This window comes from Chrysochloris asiatica, unplaced genomic scaffold (genome assembly GCF_000296735.1).
Source record: "Chrysochloris asiatica unplaced genomic scaffold, ChrAsi1.0 scaffold00104, whole genome shotgun sequence".
NCBI classification, from domain to species: Eukaryota; Metazoa; Chordata; class Mammalia; order Afrosoricida; family Chrysochloridae; genus Chrysochloris; species Chrysochloris asiatica.
Genome location: NW_006408622.1, coordinates 4225628 through 4230913, shown reverse-complemented (window position 1 = coordinate 4230913; position 5286 = coordinate 4225628). Strand labels below are relative to the sequence as shown.

The 5286-nt window shown below is 38.8% G+C and overlaps 1 pseudogene; it reads left to right on the top strand.

The window, feature by feature from the left end:
• Positions 1 to 4395, top strand: part of LOC102840982 — a 162165-nt pseudogene extending 157770 nt beyond the window's left edge.
• The last annotated feature ends 891 nt before the right edge of the window (positions 4396 to 5286 follow it).

The window sequence follows — 5286 nt, the reverse complement described above, 5'->3', positions numbered from 1 at the left end:
GGAAAGGTTTCAGATGAGCTTCCAGACAAAGACAGACTAGGAAGAAAGAGTGATGAACTACTTCTGAATATTTAGTTACTGAAAACCTTATTAATAGCAGAGAAACAACAATAGTGTCACAATAAATTGAAATAAGCTCTATGATACTGTTTTGCTTTTTAAAAATTGTTATTATCTCTTTAATTAGATAGGTGATAGATAGATAGATAGATAGATAGATAGATAGATAGATAGATAGATAGATAGATAGATAGATAGATATCCTGTCAACACTAACTCATGGAAATCTTAAGAACAACAGAATGAAGCAAAATGTTACCTGGCACTGTGCAATTCTAATGATCATTGATATGTTTGAGTCCATCATTGTAGCTCCTGTACCAGTCCATCTCACTAAGTGTCTTCTACACCCTGGCTGGTCATTTCCTTCATAAAATACGGTGGTTTTATCTACCAGTTGCTTCCTCCTGATGATGCTTCCAAAGCAAATGATCCGTAGGGTGTTCGCTGTGGTCCATAGGGTTTTCACTTATTCTTTTTCAGATGTAGTCCACCAAACCTTTCTTCTCAGTTTATCTTCATCTGGAAACTTCACTGAAACCCGTCTACTATGGGTAAAATTGTTGGTATTTGAAATATCAGTGGCATAGCTCCATCACAGTAACATGCAAGCTACCAGTGTACAAAAAACTGGCAAAAAGGTACTAAAATTGAGACCCAAAGAAGTTAAGAAGCTTAATCCAAGGTCACATGTTACTAAGTCGTGGACTTGGGATATGAACCTAGTTTTGCGTGGATGGAGACAATCTGAATGTCAGGAAATGGGCTCTTTTCTCAATCCTTCCCAATGTAAAAGATTCTATAGCTCTGAATCTTGGGTTAGATATAAAGTTTATCTTTGTATCTAGTTAGGTTCTGTAGTTGTCATGACATTATTCTTCTAACATCCATTTCATCTACCATGGTTTTGTCTGAATCAACCAGACATGTTTTGTAATTTGGCTAATGAAACATGAGGGGAAGTCTGTTGAAGAGAATCTTAGTTTCCTGGTACTGCAGTATCAAAATATACCACAGTGGGTGGCTTTAAAAAACAGTAATTTTGTTTTCCTACAGATGCAGATACTAAAAGGATCTCAACCATGTTGATCTCATGTGTGTGCTTCTTTTATGGTTTATGAACATTACCCTCAATTTCTGCCATTCCTTTGCTGCTTATAGATATATCTGCCTCTGTCATCACATCTGTCCCCCACCTCCTTCTCCAAAGGGATTAGGGTTAGGACCCATTCTACTTTGGTATGGACTCCTGTTGTGACATTGTGGAATGAGTACTGGACTGCTAACCACAAAGTCAATGGTTCAAACTCACCAGCTTCTATTTGGAAACTGTATACTGGATTTCTAGGAGTCAGAAGGGGCTATAAAAGACTGAACAACATCTACTTTAGTATAAGTGCATCAACATAACAAAAGAAAACCCTTATTTCCAAACATGGTCATATATACAGGTGAGTGGTTTAGTTCTTCAACATAACTTTTTTTTCTGGTGGGGCTCATAATTCAATCCATATAGTGAGGGTGGTGCTTTGGAGGAAATAGCCTTTCTTCCAAAAGAAAGCCGTAGATAGAGTTGGCTTATTCCTGGTCTTTCATATCGTCATGTTTGATATGTGGTCTGGAGCTCAAGGAACTACCTCACAAACACAAGGGGAATCAGCCTAGTTTGAAGTGGATACAGAGGACAGGAGAGAAGAGAAATAGAAATAACCTGGGTTTTAATGATTCTTGAGCCGTTCAGAGGGCCATCACCAGGAGATGTTCTACTCTTGGATATGAGGTAATATATTCTCTGGTTATTTAAGAGAGCTGGGGCCAATATTTTCTGTTATTCACAGACAGACTGGATCCTAACTGACCAGTAGTGGTTGTATGCTAGCGGTACTTCAAAAGTGATGGATTGACTTAGCTGTGAAGCTGGGTAGAGAAGTTGGGAGGAGAGTGATGCAGGATCTGCAATACATATTGGGTAATAATGGAAGACTATGGTCAAGAGGTATTGATACAGAAGAAATAAGTCAAAGTGCGTTGAAGAAATTGGCAAAAAACAAGGTTCCAGGAATTGATGGACTAAAAATTGAAATCTTTCAAGAAAGTGAGGCAACACTGGAGGCACTCACTCATCTGTGCCAAGAAATTTGGAAGATAACTATCTGGCCAACTGATTGGAAGAGATCCGTATTTGTGCCCATTACAAAGAGAGGAGACCCAATGGAATGCGGAAATCATCGGGCAATACCTTTGATATCCCATGCGAGTAAAGTTTTACTAAAGGTAATACAGAAATGGCTGCAAGCATACATTGACAGAGAACTTCCAGAGGTAGAATCCAGATTCAGAAGAGGACGTGGAATGAGGGATATCATTGTTGATGTCCGATGGATATTGGCTGAAAGCAGAGATTACCAGAAAGATGTTTACCTGTGCTTTATTGACTACACAAAAGTTTTCAATTGTGTGGATCATGACAAGCTATGGACAACATTGTGATGCATGAGTATTCCTGAACACTAAATTGTGCTCATGAGGAATCTGTACATGGACCAAGAGGCAGTTGTTCGAATAGAACATGGGAACACTGAATGTTTTAAAATTAAGAAAGGTGTGCAATAGTGTTGTATTCTTTCGCCATACTTATTCAACCTGTATGCTGAGGAAATAATCTGAGAAGCTGGGTTCTATGAAGAAAAAGGTGGCATCAGGATTGGAGGAAGACTCATTAACAACTTTGCTTGCAGATGATACAACTTTGCTTGCTGAAAGTGAAGAGGACTGATGAAGATTGAAGACCACAGCCTTTGGTATGGATTGCATCTCAATGTAAAGAAAACAAAAATCCTCACCACTGGACTAATAAACAACATTCTTATCAATGGAGAAAAGATTGAAGTTGTCAAGGACTTCACTCTTTTGGATCAACTACCAACACTCATGGAAGCAGCAGTCAAGAAATCAAATGACATATTGCATTAGGCAAATCTTCAACACTTTAAAAAGATTTTTTGAAGTGTTGAAGAGCAGAGATGTCAGCTTGAGGACTAAGGTGCGCCTGACCCAAGCCATGGTATTTTAAATAACCTCATATGTATGTGAAAGCTGTACAGTGAATAAGGAAGACCGTAGAATTGATGCTTTTAATTTGTGGTGTTGGAGGAAATTATTGAAAATGCCATGGGCTTCTAAAAGAACCCACAGATCAGTGTTGGAAGAAGTACAGCCAGAGTTTTCCTTGGAGGCCAGGATGGCCAAACTTCGTCTCTCATACTTTGGACCTATTGTCAGGAGGGACCAGTCGCTGGAGAAGGATATCATGCTTCATGAGATGGAGGGTCAGAGAAAAAGAGGAAGACCTCCCCCAGGGAGATGGATTGGGAAATTGGCAGCATTCTTGGGCACAAGCATGGCAACAATTGTGCTGTTGGCCCGGAACCAGGCCATGTTTGTTCTATTGTGCTAACAACAATACCAAAATACGGAAAATTGGAGAAGGTACCTATGGAGTTGTGTATAAGGGAAGACGCAAAACTATAGGTCAAATTGTGGCCATGATGAAAATCAGACTGGAAAGTGAAGAGGAAGGGGTTCCTAGTATTGCAATTTGTGAAATTTCTTTGTTGAAGGAACTTCATCATCCAAATATCGTCAGTCTTCAGGATGTGCTTATGCAGGATTCCAGATTATATCTGGTCTTTGAGTTCCTTTCCATGGATCTCAAGAAGTACTTGGGTTCTATCGCTCCTGGTCAGTTCATGGAACTGTTAAGAGTTACTTGTTCCAAGTCCTACAAGGAATTGTGTTTTGTCACTCCCAAAGTGGTCTTCACCGAGACTTAAAGCCACAAAACCTCTTGATTGATGACGAGGGGACAATTAAACTGGCTGATTTGGGACTTCCTAGAGCTTTTGGAATACCTATCAGAGTATACACACATGAGGTAGTAACTCTGTGGTATAAATCTCCAGAAGTATTGCCGGGCTCAGCTCACTACTCGACTTCAGTTGACATTTGGAGTATTGGCACCATATTTGCAGAATTGGAAACTAGGAAACCACTTTTCCCTGGGGATTCAGAAATGGATCAGTTCTTCAGAATTTTCAGAGCTTTGGGCACCCCCAGTAATGACATGTGGCCTGAAGTGGAATCCCTACAGGACTATAAGAATACATTTCCCAAGTGGAAACAGGAAGCCTCGCATTCCATGCCAAAAATCTGGATGAAAATGGCTTGGATTTGCCCTTGAAAATGTTAGTCTATGACCCTGCCAAACAAATTTTCAGGAAAAATGCATTGAATCATCCATTGTTTGATTATTTGGACAACCAGATTAAGAATTAGTTTTCTGAAAAAAAGAAAATCTCTATGTGTTATATCAAGAGCAGACACTCATGCTTTTATTGTTAACTCTGTGCCTGTGTCGCATTCTTCTCTTTGCTTTAAAAATCAAACAGCACTTCATCTTCTCATTTCCAAAGCTTGACTTAAAAGTATAAATGTTGTTCTGTATAAATTTAAATAATCTATATGTATGTGGATCACACTGTAACAACTGTTTGTTACTGCAATAAAATAAATTTGTATTGATTTCAAGGATAAAAAAATAAAACTGATGGGTCAATTGGCCAGTGTTCTACATGAAGTCAAAACTTGACAATGGGCATCTAGTTCTTGTTTGCCTGCACAGCCTCTATTTTGAGCTTCTTTTGCAGAAAGTTCCTTTTCCATTGTAGGAGTCTCTCTCCCTCTGTATTTTTGTTGTTATGGTTGTTACAAATTGACCTTATGAGGGAGGCATGGAAGGGCTGATGGGTAAGAAATAAACAAAGCCTAGCCTCCTAGCTGAGAGTACTAGAAAGATGTTTACTTGTACTTTTTTGAATACCCAAAGGCTATCAATCATATGGGTCATGGCAGACTATGAATTTCATCATAAAGGGTATTCCAAAACACTAAATTGTACTCATGAGAAACCTGTACATAGACCAAGAGGCAGTCATTTAAACAGAACAAGGGGATCTGAATGATATGAATAATGAAAGATGTGTGTCAAGGTAACATCTTTCCACTATATTTACTCTTTTTTGTACAATCCTAGAATCTGGATTATATGAAAAAGAATGTGGCACAGCATCAGGACTGGAGGAAGACATAAAAAAAAATTTTTTTTTAAACCCTGCAATATGCAGATGATACAACCTTACGTGCTGGAATCAAAGAGGACTTAAAATA